This window comes from Hydra vulgaris, chromosome 02, assembly GCF_038396675.1.
Source record: "Hydra vulgaris chromosome 02, alternate assembly HydraT2T_AEP".
In the NCBI taxonomy this organism is placed as follows: Eukaryota; Metazoa; Cnidaria; class Hydrozoa; order Anthoathecata; family Hydridae; genus Hydra; species Hydra vulgaris.
The window spans coordinates 18,080,546-18,097,542 of NC_088921.1; the positions used below are offsets into that span (position 1 = coordinate 18,080,546).

Below are 16,997 nucleotides of genomic sequence, written 5' to 3' on the forward strand. Positions count from 1 at the left end.
TCGTCAATGTCCATTGCTGCAATATATGTTTGCAGTTGATGGATAAACTGTTGATGGTTGCCATCAAATACTGGTGGCATAATGGCCGAAATAGCTTGTTGCATTCTTTTATTTGTTTATATATATATATATATTAAAAATCAACTATTTGAGCTTTTTTTAACCTTCTTTTTCTATTACATAAAATCGTGTATAAATACAAAGTTATAATTCCCATGACAATTATAAAACTATAATAGTCATTAAAATAATAACCATAAATGAATGCGTGACTTTCATCACGTTTATCTATGTGACTTTCACCACGTATATGTAATAATTTTAATTCACCAACTTTAATAGAACACATACTCGCCTCAAATTTTGCAAAGAACACAAAAGTTAGACTTGTAAAAAAGTGAGGACATGTCATGTTCTTAGTTAAAACATAAGTTAAGCAGTTACTTTGCCAAAACATAAGTTAAGCAGTCATTTTGATAACCATCAAACATTGACATTGTGTGCAGCACACAATGTCAATGTTTGATGGTTATCAAAATTTCTGGACATTGCTTAACAGAAAATGCAATGTAATTGCATCTTTTTTTAAGCAATGTCCAGAAATTATGGTTTTAAGTGGAGCCACTGACAATGGTTATGCTTATTTACAACTTGGGGTTGGGCTTATTTACAACAAGGTGAGACTGTCAGTTCCAAGAGTGTTTTGGAAATTTTGATGAACAATGTGTTAAATTTGTTTCTGATTAAAAAGATTGATATTTTGTTTCAGTTTTAAGAAAACCCGTAATAAACGCACAAAATGTCCTAAAATATCAGATCTTTTTAGTCATGACCGTTATACTGTTGAACATAAAGATCTTAATCAAAAAGTACTTGTCAATTTTTAAAACTTTTCAAGACCAAAGTATTAATTCCTAAATAATAGTTTTACCAATTATGTATAAAATGCAATAAAATGTCTTACATTTTTAAATATTTGGCAAGTGCTGTTTATTATAAAATTCATGTTTTGGGGTTCTTTCTTATAAAAGGATGACACTATGGGACACTTTTTTTAGAAATATTTACAAAACACTTTAATATTTTTAGTCATTTTTGAGACTTTTTTTCAGAAGAATTCGGAAAAAGTGTTTAGAGCTTTTATAATTTATTTTTCAGAAATTATTACAATAACTCAAATGTGGTTAGTTTTTTAAATATAATTTACATATTTATATAACTGCCCTTTTTTATTTGTTTTTTTAATTATCTTTTGAATTGTCATCTTTATTTATTATTTTCTTTATCTATTAATCTTTTTAAATTTTTTTATTTTCACAAATTATTTTTTTTTTGTTGTGGTTTAGCTAAAAGAGATTGAAGATAAGATCCTTTTTGTTCTCAGGTAAACTTTTTCTTTTGTTATTGCTCTCTTTCTTGGTAAATTTTTTCTAGAATTTACTTATAGGTTTTTTACCAATATAGCCAAATTATAATTGTTAACAGTCAATAATTTTTGTTACCTCTGTAAAATGATGTAAAATGTTACAAAACTAGGTAAATTGTGCACACTGTAAGTTTTGCGCAACAAAGATTTTATGATGATAACACAGTTCCAAATTTTAGCATTAAATCTATTATTATAGTGTTCAACATTAAAAATTTGAGATATAAAACTTTTTGTAAAACAATCAACCTTATCAAAGTTTTAAAAGTATTACTATAATGCTGCAAACAAATTATGTATATATGATTAATTATATGTGAAAGAATAACAATAATAAACAATAACAATAATGATGGGACTTACTGAATGCATATTGAATGATATTCTTAAGAAAATACTTAAGAAAATGTTTTTTCAGTTGGGATAAAAGTTGTTCTCAAAGTTTTTTGTATACAACAACACTAGTTTTAAATCTTTACATTAAAAACTCAATTGGAATAATTAAATTTCTGCCTTGTGAACTACACAAGGCAGAAATTTAATTATTCACAACTACATGCATAGTTAACATATAAATCATAATACATGCATAGTTACCATATTTATTTAATCATACTACGATGCATATAAACATACTGGCAATAAACGGTTGATTGTAAGAGATCAACTAATTGAAATATCTGCTCATTTTAAGCTGTGTATTAGTGTTTTAAATAGTATATAAATAGTCTTAAAAAATTTTCTACTTTTTCATGCTTTTAGTTTAAACAAATAATAATGATGTGTTATCTAGGGTAATATTTTGGAAGATGAAACTACAATTATATTCTTGTCGTTATCCAAAGTTTTATCAGAAATTACTGAAAAACAGGTCAAAATATTTTTTTTTTTTTGTATATTAAAAAAAATGTTTTGAAATATTTTTTTAAATATTTCTTAAAATAAATGTTAAAATATAAAAAAAAAGTCATATTTTTATTTAATTTTTAATTAAATATTTTGTTAAGTTGTTTAAATAACTTTTTAATAGCATGCTGAACAACTTTACTAAAAGATAAATTTACTTACAAATAGATTTTATTTGCTAAAACAGAATGTGAAATAGACTTTACACGATATGGTTACAAACCTGTGGCATCACATTCGTCTACATTATTTTTTTTGCATTTCTGACCTTGGTAATATTGAACCTATGTACTAGTGTTCACTTTTGTGGTTTACTAATCTATATATATTGGTAAGTTATTTTGATGTTTAATTTATGTGCTTTGGTTAAAATACTGTAATAATAATAAGTTCTGGAATTCTGGAAATAAATTTCCAGAATTCCACAAATTTGAATAAATAGTTTTGAAAACTATTTGATAAATAGTTTTTAAAACTTTTGAAAGTTTAAAGTTAAATTACATATGAGAGAGAAAATTTCCAGATTTATTTTTTACAAAATGTTTTCCGGACTAAATATGACCTAGATGAACTCCTTTGGTAAGTTTATAAGTTTCTGACCCATCATAGTCTTTTTTGCATAACTTACAAGTTGTTGAACAAGTGAAAGAATTGATGGTGTTTTCTGCACTTTTAAGGTCAGTTGATTTAAATTTCCCCATTTAATAAAAGAAGTGCAGTTCATTAGCTGGAGCACCAGTAAAAAAGACAAATATACTCGGTCATCCACTTACCCTTTTTTGCTTCCTCATCATTTAGTTCAAAAGTATAAAAGAGAAGGAATATTTTTGTTTAATAAATGGCTTTTGACATCAATCTTACATGATGATCAGAACCAGCATACCAAATGCGGAAACCTCTTTTAATATGGCCACTGAAAAAAAGAGAAAAGTCCTCACATAAAAAGGTTTCCTCACTAAGCATTCCGTTGCCCATTTCTTTATTTCAAGTGGTTGTTGAAATAAAAAACTATTTTGATCATGAGGATAGTCCCACATTCTAAATTTTTTTATATTCTTGTTAAGGGTATGAAATTCTGTCTTGAACTATTCAAACAGCTGAACTCTTGCAGCTCTATTATATCCTCCACTGACTGCAGCTGTTGTTTCATAAATAAATGCATCAACATGTTTTCAATTGCTACTATCAACTAATTTGATTACTGAACAACATTGCGTTTGACCAGTTCCATCAGAAATTTTAGAATTACCTAGCAATTTTGGATTTGACCAGCAAATTACACAGCGAATCCCTCCAAAAAATTCAGGTGGAATCTTAGTTTCTTCAATTATTTAGCTTCTTCAATTCTGTTTGCTTATCTTGCACTATGATATGATGTTTCAGAAAGTGCAATGTTATTTAAAGCTGCTCCACCTACTGCTAAAGTATTTCAAAAAATAAATTGCTATTGTCTTACAGTTATGCTGGATCCATGAGCAACTGTACATTTTTCTTTTAACAGTACTCTTTTTAAACTTTTCAGCATTATTGCAGATTTGCAAATGTTTTTTATTTTTTATTTTAAGAATTTCATTTTCTTCATTTCCTTCTGTACCATCTGAAGAAAAGATGGTGGGTTGATATCTAGACTGGAAGTCGCGATTACTCTACTGAGATATTACCTATATTATTTGACTTATGAGTGTCTGAATGGTTATTGATATAGTTATTGATTACATCCTCAGTTACATTAACACTTGTCGAGATAAAGAATCCTCTGCCCCAAAAATGACACCACCAGTATGCCCTTCTAATTTCAGGGAATTCCTGTTGAATTTTCCAAGATGAATGTCCTTTGTTAATATTAACAAAATGGCTTACCAATACATGATTTTTGATCTATCATTGAAATATGATCAATAATATTTTGTTCCCATTTAATTGGTATTTTTCTTTGGCTATTTTGGCGACCTCTTAAATCTTTCTCAAAGTTTCCTGTAGCAGTACTTTTAGTTATTATTGTTTTCACTGTCTGCTGTGATATAACATTTGTATTGTATAACTTCTATAAAAAAAAAAACAGGTACAGACTTATAAATTTTTTTCTTTATTAAGTTTTTATCAATTTTTTTTCCAGACCATCCACAGCTTATTGGGACCCTCAGATGGATAATTTTGAAGAAAATCAATGTTTGAAGGTAAAATGTTTTTCCTATAAGAAAAAAAGTAGCTTCCCTAGCTTGGAACTAATTTGATTACTGAACAACATTGAGTTTGACCAGTTCCATCAGAATTTTAAAATTTTTTTAAAAAACTTTTAAATTTTTTAAAAACTAAATTGTCTGCAAATGAAAAAATATACAAGGATTTTAAAATATCTGAAGAAGTTTTTATCCATACTATAACTTATTAAGTTTTATTTTATTTTCGGATAACACACTAAGTTACTTTTAACTGTTTTATGTTACCTATTTACCTTCTTATGTAATTATTACTATGGTTTTAATGATGTGCTTTTTCTACGGTTTTGACAACAAGACCCAAAGGATATTCTTTCAGAACTAATTTTATGTAGTTATATTAACTGTTATATTAATTAACCTATTATAATTAAAAAAGTTTAAAATTAATAATAGATTTTTTGATCAAAGTTCCATTTTTTATTGAACTTTATGTTTCTATATTTTTTATTTGATCCTCCAATGTTTACTTAAAAATAATTTAACTTTTTGACCATCTATTATTGGTTTTTCCCACCATTATGGTTAAAGTATTTATTTAAAATAACATATTGTTCGCTTTAGCGTCAGGAAAAAAAGTTGGAGGAAATTATCAGGTCTTCGCAAATGGCGGATGCGTTTTTATAACGGCAAAAGAGAAAATTAAAGGAAAATATAAAGAATATTGAAAAAAATAAACTATATATAAAAATATTAATTATTTATTTTATAAGCACAAATAACTTATCAACGATCATATAAATTAACTTGAAGCAAACACACACACCAAAAAGCATTCAAAAAGGAAAAGAAAATATATATATAAAAAATAAAAAAGAACTTTGAATTTTTTTTTATAAAAAAAAAAGAACACTTTATAAACTTAAATAAAAAAAAAGGTAAACAAAAGAACGAAAACAAATAAAATGAAAGAAAAGATAAGAAGAATTTAATAATCAATTAAAAAAGAGAGAAGAAAAAGTAGAGTTAAAAGATTTTTATTTTTATTTTTTATTATTTCTTTTTTTTTTGTTTTAAATAATTTTCTTTTGTCTTTACGATATAACTTATAATCATAATTATAATTCATTAGTTATTATTTTTCAGTCATTATATTATTATTTGTTTTCTCACATTATATTATTTATTCATAGTTAATTGTGTTTATTATTAGTCCTCGTTTGATACCTATTTATTTAATATATTACATTTATTTTTAATATTATATTTTTATAAACTCATTTATTATTTACTTATTTTTATTTGTTATTGTTCTAGTATCTTTGTTGATAGCATTATTATTGGTAACAGTTAACAGTAGTTATATAGTTATTAGTTTATATTATTAATATAGTATAGATATTATTACAGTATTATTAGTTTTTTTATATTCGATATTTATTGTTGTCATAGTTACTTTTAATATTAGTTCATGGTTTGTCAAATTTTAATGTATTTTGATTGTTTAATTTTATAAAAGGTAGCTTTTAATTACCTTTAATGTGAAACTTTTTTTCTATCATTGTACTTTTTCTTTTTTTTTATATTGTTTTGAAAATTATTTTCGATTACTCACGCTAACGGTTACCCAAGTTTTAAATTATTAAATTTAGTCTTTTACTTAGCATTTATTTTTTAAATCTCTATTTTACACTTTAGTCACTTTAATTAGTTAATACTGCATGTACATAAAAATATTTTTTCTGAAGATTATGGCATTTAAATCTCTCTGCAACTCTTGTCATAAAAGTATAACTGATCATCAAAGAGCCATCCAATGTGATCTGTGTAACTCATGGGTCCATGCAAAGTGTATCCATATTGATGTGTACTCTTATAATCTACTTTCAAATGACTCGTCAGATTTTTATTGTCATAGTTGTTTATCTAAGAGTATGGCCTTCAGCTCGATTTCCAACTTGGAGCTCAAGTCAACATTATTATGCAAGAATATACATACTAGTTCATTAAACTCTTTTGAGACTCCAAGTAATCATAAAAAGATCTTTAAAGATCTAAATAAATTTCCCAGTTCTGTTAATTGCAAATACTATGACGTTATTGATCTCAATGCTTCCCAATTCAGAACTATATATTCATCTAAACATCGCTTCTCTACCATTCCACATTGATGAACTCTGTAGTCTTATCAGCTCTCTTAATAATTTTCCTTTAGCAATAGGTATTACAGAATCTAATTTATATATAAACAATACAAATATAACTGATATATACATAAACGGGTTTAATATTGAGCATTGTCCTACTGAGGCTAAAAAAGGAGGAGCACTTTTATACTTCGCTCAAATTTAAACTACGTAATTCGCAATGATCTTATGATTTACTCATCTAAATATTTAGAGTCTATTTTTGTTGAAATTGAAAAACCTTGTGAATCAAACATAATAATTGGCTGCATTTATCGTCATCCCTTAATGAATCAACATGAGTTTACTTCTTCCCTCTTAACTCCTCTACTTGAAAAGTTAAGTAACGAAAAAAAAAATCTTTCTAATGGGTGATTTCAATATGGATCTATAAGGTCACAATGAATCTAACCCTGTTTCTACATATCTTGATTCTTTAACTTCTTACTCACTAAGCCCTTCTATAATTTTACCATCACGCATAACGGCTACATCAAAAACGCTGATTGATAACATATTCACGAACTTTCATTCAACTGATTAATACTCAGGTAACCTTACGATTTCAATTTCAGACCACATGGCACAATTTATTTGCATTCCTGGCATACCCAAACACCCCAGAAAAGTAAAAACTTACAGACGATGCTTCAAAAAATTTAATAAAAGTTTATTTATTGAAGAAATTTCTAATATCAACTGGGAACTCTCCATTAAAAAAGATGATGATGTTAATAAGTCTATGATTTTTATTTTAAAAACATTTGATGAATCTTAGACCGACATGCTCCTTACAAAATACTAACCAACCAACAAATTAAACTAAAATCAAAACCTTGGATAACATATGGAATACTTAAATCTATCTCAGTTAAAAACAAACTTTATAAAATGTTTATAAAATCAAAAAATATTTATAAGAAAAATGAATTGTTTACAAAATTTAAATTTTATAGAAACAAAATTTCCAATTTATTAAAACTTAGCAAAAAAACATAATTTATTACGTATTTTAATAATAATCTGAACAGTGTTAAAAACACCTAGAAGAGAATAAAAGAAATCATTAATATTAGACCTTCTACACACAATACATCTTTTAAACTTGAATTGAACGAAAATTTTATCACTGATCACACTGCCGTATCTAATATATTTAACAATTTTTTTAGCACTATACATAGCAAACTACTTAGCAAAGCCATACCCCCAAAACGCGTATTTCCTGACTTTCTTGACATTCCAGATACTAAATCGTTTTTTATTAATCCTGTAACTGAAAATGAAATATCTGTTCTCATTACAAACACACTCAAAACTGAAAAAAGTCTTGGTCCTAATAGCGTACCTACATTCCTCCTTAAACTAGTCCCACACATTATTTCAAAGCCTCAATGTTTTTCTTAACATTGGCAACTTTAAAGATATCTGGGAAACGGTATTTACCCAGATATTTTTAAAGTTGCCAAAATTATTACAATATTTAAAAAAGGCTTTTTACTAGATTTCACCAATTATCGACCCATCTCCTTGCTTTCTAGTATAGGTAAACTCTTTGAGAAGGCAATGCATATTAGGCTCTCTGCTTTTCTTGAAAAATTTAAATGTTTTTACACCCATCAGTATGGATTTTGTGCCAATCACTCCACAACTCATGCTCTCATTGAAATGACTGAACTGGTTAGAAAAGCAATCGATGATAAATATTTTGCATACAGTGTATTTGTCGATTTACAGAAAGCATTTGATACAGTGGATCATTCAATTTTGTTAAAAAATTAGAATATTATGGGATCAGAGGCGTACCCCTTAAATGGTTTACTACATACTTAAACAGTAGAACACAATTTGTTTCTATTAATGATTCAAAATCTACCCTTGTAAAATGTTCTAATGGTGTTCCACAGGGTTCAGTATTGCGACCACTGCTTTTCCTTCTTTATATTAATGATCTTCATATGTCCATTAAGTTTGCTACTGTTTACCACTTTGCTGATGATACTAAACTAATGCTAATTAATAAATCCTTAAAAAAAATTAACAAACACATTAACCATGATCTTGCCAATCTAGTTCAGTGACTTTGCTCCAACAAAATTTTTCTAAACTTTAATAAAACTGAACTTATTATCTTTAAATCAAATAAAGAAAAAATCTATCAACATATGAAATTTAGATTAAGTGGCAAAAAAATTTAACCTGTTAACTCAATTAAATATCTTGGTATAAAAATTGATTCAAATCTTTCCTTTTTATCCCACTGTGAAGACTTAGCAATGAAACTAAGTAGATCTAATGGTATGTTGGTCAAAGTTCGCCATTATGTTAATCTTGAGACATTTTTGAACATATACCATGCTATTTTCGGCTCTCATCTTATATATGCATGAAAAGTATGGGTCAGTCCCATCAACAAGCTCTTATTAGGTTATCCCACCTCCAAAACAAAGCTTTAAAAATTGTTTATTTTCAGAATATTAGATTCAATTCTAATGTGCTCTACGGAACTTCTAAAGTATTAAAACTATGTGACTATATTCAATTTTTAAACTGCCAATTTGTCTGGAACCACCAACACAATAACCTACCTTTAACTTTCATCAATTTCTTTTTCAAAAGTGCCAACACTCGTTATCACCTTCGTTCCAATAGTAATTTAAACCTGTCTGTCTCTAAACATTGCTCTCATAAATACGGGCATAAATCTAGAAAATATCAAAGCATTAAAACTTGGAACAACCTTCCTTATGAACTAAAAGCTCTCAATTCATTCTCAACCTTTAAAACTAGTTTATTCTACTTTTTATTAAAAAAATATAGTTAATGTTTATAATTCTATAATCAATTTTTGTCGTCCTTAGTATTGTTTTTTTTTGTTTGTTTTTTTTTCTAATTTCTATTATATATTTTGTTGTCATTACTATTGCTTATTGTTATTTTTATAAATATTTACATTACTATTATTAACTACTTTTAACTATTACTACTAATATTAATATTGTTTTTATTATTATCATTATTATTATTATTGTTATTATTATTATTACTATTATTATTATTGTTATTATTGTTATTATTATTGTTATTATTATTAGTAGTATTATTAACACCGTTATTTTTATGTTATAAAGTTATTATTAACACCATTATTTTTATGTTATAAAGTTTATTATTTTTATTATATATTATGAAAATTAGCATTATATTTATTTGAATTAGATTTTATTAACATTAGCAGGTGTTTACTTTATATTACTAAATTTACTATTTGTAAACATCCTTGAATGTAAAATCTTAATTCAGAAATAAATTATTGATTGATTGATTGAGGTGGAATTTCAACCATAATGTGTACATGGTTAGATGATAGTACACCATTGATGATTCAAATCCCAAGCCCCTCTGCTGCTTGAGCAATTATTTGCCTGACCCTAATCCTTAAGTTACCCTGTAGTACTTTATAACAATATTTAGTAATCCAAACAACATGAAAGCAATGATAAAATACTGTTTAGCTAGATTTATTGTAACCAGTAATATATGTTACGTTTTTTCTTCTACAAGCAAGCTTGAGCTTTGAGGCATAACATATATGACAAGGTTTGTCAAAAAAACTTCAGACCTTGAGTATTCGTTTAAATTTTATATAGCAAGGGCTAAAGTCTTTCCCGGCTAAGGTCGGGGGTTTTTACCAAAAATAAATCTACTAACGCAAAAATGAAATTTCTTTTGATAAAAATTATATTCAAACTAAAAAACAGGAATGTTTAGAAAGCCATATTAAAAACAACAATTATTATTTATCTATCATTACTGATCAATTAAAAATAGAATGCATAGGAGATTACCAAAATGAATTTAAAGACAATAAGGTAAAAAAAACTATACGAAATCTCTGTTTAAAAAGCTCAATCTTTTTCCAAGCTCTAAATATAATATTATAGATCTTATAAAGGCAGAAGTGTGTGAAGGAGTTAAAATAAACCAACAACATGATTTTTTTGGTTATGTGTCTCAGCATTATTAACTTCTAATAATCAAGCTAGAGATTTATTCACCCATGAAGTAGATCCAGAAAAAGACCAGCAAATTCAAAATTGGTATAATAATCAGTTCCATAAAGAATGTAATATAGAAAAGGCAGTTATTAGGGGTAGTGATGGCATCTCAATTGCCAAATTCTGCATGTGGTCCTAATGGTTTCATCACTACTGACTTAGAGAATGTTGCTTAGAATAAAGGGCTTCCTGTACCTCTAGATGATTTAATAGATTGGATAAAAAGCATAAGTTTTGAGAACCTTAATATATATAGCAATAAGTTTTTAAGGTGGTTAGAAGCTAAGGAAGTAATACCTATTATAGTTAAAGATAGTGTTTAATTCATAAAAGCGAGAGCACAATCACGTTCTTTAATAGAATTTGCACCTTCTGCTTATGTATATACAATTACGCTACTGTATTGCCACAATATTTTACATAATGAAAAAATTTCCAAAAAAGCTTCATGAGCTCAACTCTGATTGTTTATATTTTTGATTGTTTTATATAACTCTGATTAATTATATATTTTATTTTCCATTTATAAATTGTTTCGCATCAGATGATAAGTTTTTTAAGAAATTTGTTGATGATTTTCCTTGTTTTAAGAAATTTGTTTAAATAAAATTAAAATAATCGATAATAGTCTCAACCAATAGTCTTGAACATTTCAGACGTTCAGTGTTGAGACTTTAAACTATGGAAATTAATAATAAATCATGAATATGGTAAAAATTTAAAAAAAATGCGGTTTATGTGGAGCAACAAAAAATTTAACAAAAACTGAGTGTTGTGATAACTTTATATGTGATGATGAAGACAAATATGTCTTATTTTCATTTGCTACAAATAGCTGTCATAGAAATCACAGAAGTTATGGTCTTTGTTCAACTCATTACTACTCAAAGCATAAAGGTAAATGGCAAGAATGTAAAAAATGTAGACAAATATTCTATAGAAAATTAAGTATATTTTGCTACAAATGATTTTATTAGTAGAAAATCACTTTGCGAAAATTTTTCTCATTTTACACTGTGTTTCATCAATAAAGATTCATCAGAAATGCATTTCTGATGAATCTGTATTGATGAAACTCAGTGTAAAATGAGAAAAATTATATATATATATATATATATATATATATATATATATATATATATATATATATATATATATATATATATATATATATATATATTTTTTTTTTTTGTTTTTTTGTTAATTCACCTCCTCAAGGCCAAGAAGGCTACTACAGACAAAGAGGCATATTTGTGGTATAACCTACTCTTAACTCTATAACTCCGAAACACAAACCTTGACAAACAAGGTCGCTGCATGGAGAAACAAGTTGAGCGCGGTACTGCCAGGGACATGGTGAAGATTGAACTTGGAACCTCTCGCTTATGAAGTGAGTGCTCTACCACTACACCACTACCGCATATATATATATATATATATATATATATATATATATATATATATATATATACACAGACTTATAAACAGACATAAATACACTTACACACAATATTAATATAATTCACTAATATAATTGCTCTGTTCTTTTAAGAACATTGAGCACTCTATTGTGTAGAATACTTTTTAAAGTTGTTTAAATATACACTTACACACACATATATACACAAACCTATACATATACCCACGCATGCATACACACTTACATATACAATCATCGTACAATTTGAGTTTAAATAAAAATAAAAGAAATAAAAATAGAAAAAGTTGCATATTGTCAAAATAAGTTTTAATTACTTAAAAGTTTGTTTTACTCTGCTTGAGAAGGCTTTTATATTTTACAAATAAATTCTCATACTAATAAAAATGTTTTTTTGGTTCTCATAGTTTCCAAAGTGGCAAATTTATCAATTTTTTTAAAAAGGTCCTTGATATCTTAAAATTTCATTTAAAAAAATAGTGTAAAGTGAATTCGAATATGAATTTTTTGAAAAAGAATTGACAAATAATGAAGACCAAATCTTTGAAAAAGACACTGAACTAATATAAAAAAAAAAAGAGTTATATTTGTTGAAACACAACAGCCATACATGACCAGGCCAAAATCAAAGTTAATATTTAAAATTCTCATAATATTTACTACCAAATGTGCGACAATCAAAAAACCTTTTCTTAAATGATATTTACTATGTGTGTGCAGAGTTAGATTGAGAAATGTTCTCTATGAGAGAAATGCAAATTGCACTTAAGTAATCAGCAGTTGGCCATAAGATGTTCATTCATGTTTGAAATCATTTAAGATGTTCGTGTTTGAAACAAGTTAACAAACAAATTATGACCAATACAAGTTATTAGGAAATCATTTAAATGTGTAAATGAAATTATTTTTGTCTGTTTATTTTGAATTTTTTTTTCAAAATTATAAGGGAGGTTTAAAGGAAACAAGTTTTAACAAAGTATTTATTTGTTGAACAACTTTGTTAGCCATTTTGTACCGCCTAAAATACTTAAAAGAAAATTACAAAGCTTCATTTGTGTTCAAACAATTTAAATTTAAACTAAGGATTCATTGTATTATCATTGCTCTTCTTTAAAAGTTTTGTGTTTTTTTCTTACAAAAATGATTTTTTTTTCTTAAAGTCTGCTGGCTAAGTTTTGTGCCTTAGATTGTTCTCTTGTGGACTCTGAAGGTTCTATGAGAGAATGATCTTTAGTAACTTTAAAAAATCTTAAAGACGTTTTTTGTTGATACCTTCCTTTTCTTTTAATGGCTTCTTTATCTAAAATTTGACCTTAGCATTTTAGATGGATCCCATAAGCACCACTAACAGTCTCCATTTTTTAAATGTTTTTTACTTTGTGAAAGTTTTTATTTGTTACGTAATTACTTAAATTTTTCATTTAGAAATTCCAATTTTACCAGAAAGTTTGACTATATTTTCTGTCAACAAAGGTAATTGTAGTGTTTATTTTATTTAAAAAACTTAACATTAACAAATTTCCAAAATAATTGTTAAAAGTTCAGATTCAGTTCAGATTCAGTCAAAAGCCTTTTTTGTTTAAAAAGTAAAGTAAAAAATGGTGTCAGATTTATTTCAGTGATTATTCATTGTTATTATGACTTTTATTACACTGTAAAATAAAATACATCAAATTTATAATTTTTTTCTTGTTCTTTTAAATAAAGATAAACCATGAATACCTCAATCTTTTAAAGGATTTAGATTAATGATTAGGGGTACTTTTATTCATGTTCTTTTAAATAGAAGTGCACTTTAAAACTTCAAGTTTACCTTTTTTCATTATGTATCTATATTTATGTTAGTTTCATTAAAATTTGGTTTCATTAAAAAAACAATTTCTTTTTTTCATAATAAATGCATTTTTACATATTGGCTTTGTTAGGTTTTATGTTTTATCATTTTTACAAATCTTTTAATACAATGTTATTGGTTTCTTTAAAAAAATTTGAATAACAAAAGTTTGTTATTATCAATTATCATGTATGATATATGATTAAAACAAACTTGTTATAATCATATACATCATGTATATATTATGTTTGTTATTTTGTTTTGTTATTTTATATACAGTATCGGACAAAACATGGTGGACAAACTCAAATTTAGAACAAAAGTTGATCAAAAACTAAAAAAAACTAGTAAAACAATTGAACATATTATTTTTTATGTAGTTTATTATGTTGTTAACAAAACTTAAAAGTTTTGAATCATACTAAAAATCACTAAAAAAGTTTTAAAACACATTTTCCCTAACAAACTACATTTTTCTTTGGACAAAACAAGGTGGACATTCAAAAAATCGACTGAAAATTCAAAAAAATTCAAAAGTTAACTTATTATTTTTCTAAAAACTTCAAAAGTTAACTTAATATTTGGTAGGACCTCCTTTACTTTTAATTACTTCTTTCATTCTTCGGGGCATAGAAGCAATTAATGAGCCAACAATTCTCATATCAATTTCTCGCCAGGCCTTCTCGATTTGTTCAAATAATTCCTCACTGGTCTTCACATTTGCACGCTCAATCTTATTGTCAATTATTTCCCACAAATTTTCTATGGGATTCAAGTCAGGGCTTTGTGCAGGCCACTCCATTATGGTGATGTTCTTGTCCTTGAACCATTGTTTTACAACTTTTGACGTATGTTTGGGATCATTATCCTGTTGAAAAATCCATTTTAGGGGCATCTTTCATTCAGCATGTGGTAACATAACATCTTCCATTATATCTTTGTAAACAAAGCGGTCCATAATTCCATTAATTTTGTGAATAGGACCAGTTCCTAGTGTTGAGAAACAACCCCAAACTATAGCAGACGTTCCATGCTTAACACTCTTCTTGGTATATTTAGTATTGAATCTGGTGTTCTTTGGTCTCCAGACTCGCTTCTTGCCGTCGCTTCCAAAAAGGTTATATTTTGATTCATCACTAAAAAGTATGTTTTTCCACTGGTCTACAGTCCAATTTTGGTGTGCTTTGGCAAAACGCAAGTCTTAGCTTTCTATTTTTAAAGGAAGTTAGCGGTTTCTTGGCAGGCATTCGAGAAAACAATTTTGCTTCGTTAGCTCTTCGTCGCACAGTGCGATTAGAGATTTGTAGTTCAAGTTTTTTGGTTAATTTTGTGGATGACAAAAATGGATCTTTTTCGAGCTCTTTAACAATTATTCGATCTAGTCTTTGTGTTGTTTTTCTTGGGCGTCCGCCCCGATGGTTTGTTTTATAGCAGTCACGAGATCCAAATGATTTGACAGTTTTGCTTACAGTCGATTTAGCTATATTATATTTTCTACAAATTTCAGCTTGACGTTTTCCGCTTTTAAAATCATTAATAATATTTTCACGTAAAACACTTCCTAATTTGTCGTAAGCCATTTTAAGTTGCAATTTACTCCATATATCACGAGTTAAATCTATTTTTAGTTTAATTGAAAAAATAATTGGCCAGACGTTCCAAAATCTATTTTATTATTTTAGAGTAATGTTAGGATAAAAGTGAAAACAAAAGAATGCGGTAAATTGAATAAAGACAATGAAATCTTATAAAAAAAGCTTCGTTTTGATTTGTCCACCTTGTTTTGTCCAAGGAAAAATGTAGTTTGTTGAAAAAAATGTGTTATAAATTTTTTTTGTGATTCTTAGTATGATTCAAATTTTGTTTTAAATTTTGTTAAGAACATAATAAACTATTTAAAAATTAATATGTACAATTGTTTTACTAGTTCTTTTTAGTTTTTGATTAACTTTTGTTCTAAATTTGAGTTTGTCCACCATGTTTTGTCAGATACTGTATACATGATATATGATATATGATTCATTTTGTATGAATTATATATAATATATCATGTATATATTATGATTGTTATTTTTATATATCATATGTGATATTATGTGATATAGATATCATATGTCAGGCTTGGACAGGAATGGCGTGCGATTGAGCGCTATTGCTGACCACTCAAACGATTTTATTTTTTGACAACTTGACCATGACTAATTGTTGAGATGATTTTTAAATGTTTTAGAAATGTGCTGAAAAAAGAAATGCTAGCTTAACTTAATCAAGAAAGAAAATTTAAAAAGAAAAAAAAGAAAACAATTCCTTACAAAAAAGAAAATATTTAAGGGCAAAAATAAAGTTCAAACTCAAAGCAAAAATAACTTTTAGTTACGTTTTAATTGCGTTAAAAATAAATTTCTTAAAAGTTTATCTTTCAATTAATTTATTAAAAGAAACATTTTATTGAAGTTATGCAAAACGCAAATTACTTCTAATGATTGATTAATGAATGAACAAATTTTATTTAAATTACTGTAAAGTGTAAAGTGTTATATATATATTATTTTTAAATTGTCATAAACATTTATTTTTCCCAATAAATGGCAAAATAAAAACTGTTTAAAAAAAGTTACTTTTTACTGTTTAAATTTTTGAATAGACCTTAGGTCTATGGTCTTGTCACAGAGCACCGTGGAAGTGCATTTAACTAGGTAGTTAATGCCTCCTTCCTGACCATCACGCAAATATATGTTTAGAGTTTGTTTCGAACCTGGATCTCCTGCTTCTAAAGCAAGCACTCTAACCACTGCACCACGGTCGCACATAATGATTTATTTCTATCTTTGTGATTATCAACTGGTAAGTATTTCAGTTCTGACGGAAAAAAATCAAGTTGACAGCATTCATTGCTATATTTTGCTTGAAATCTTACTACTGCAGGCTCACATAAAAAGTTTTTTGAAATAAGACCCAACCTCTTTAAATATCGATTAACAGTAGGCTTA

At 26.8% G+C, this 16,997-nt stretch overlaps 1 long non-coding RNA gene across 1 annotated transcript in view; it reads left to right on the forward strand.

Moving 5' to 3' along the window:
- Positions 1–2,309: 2,309 nt before the first annotated feature.
- Positions 2,310–16,997, forward strand: part of LOC136076795 (uncharacterized) — a 29,597-nt gene continuing 14,909 nt past the window's right edge. The window contains exons 1-3 of the long non-coding RNA XR_010636583.1: positions 2,310–2,663; positions 4,449–4,509; positions 13,599–13,646. This is a non-coding gene — a long non-coding RNA (uncharacterized LOC136076795). The remainder of the gene's footprint in view (positions 2,664–4,448; positions 4,510–13,598; positions 13,647–16,997) is intronic.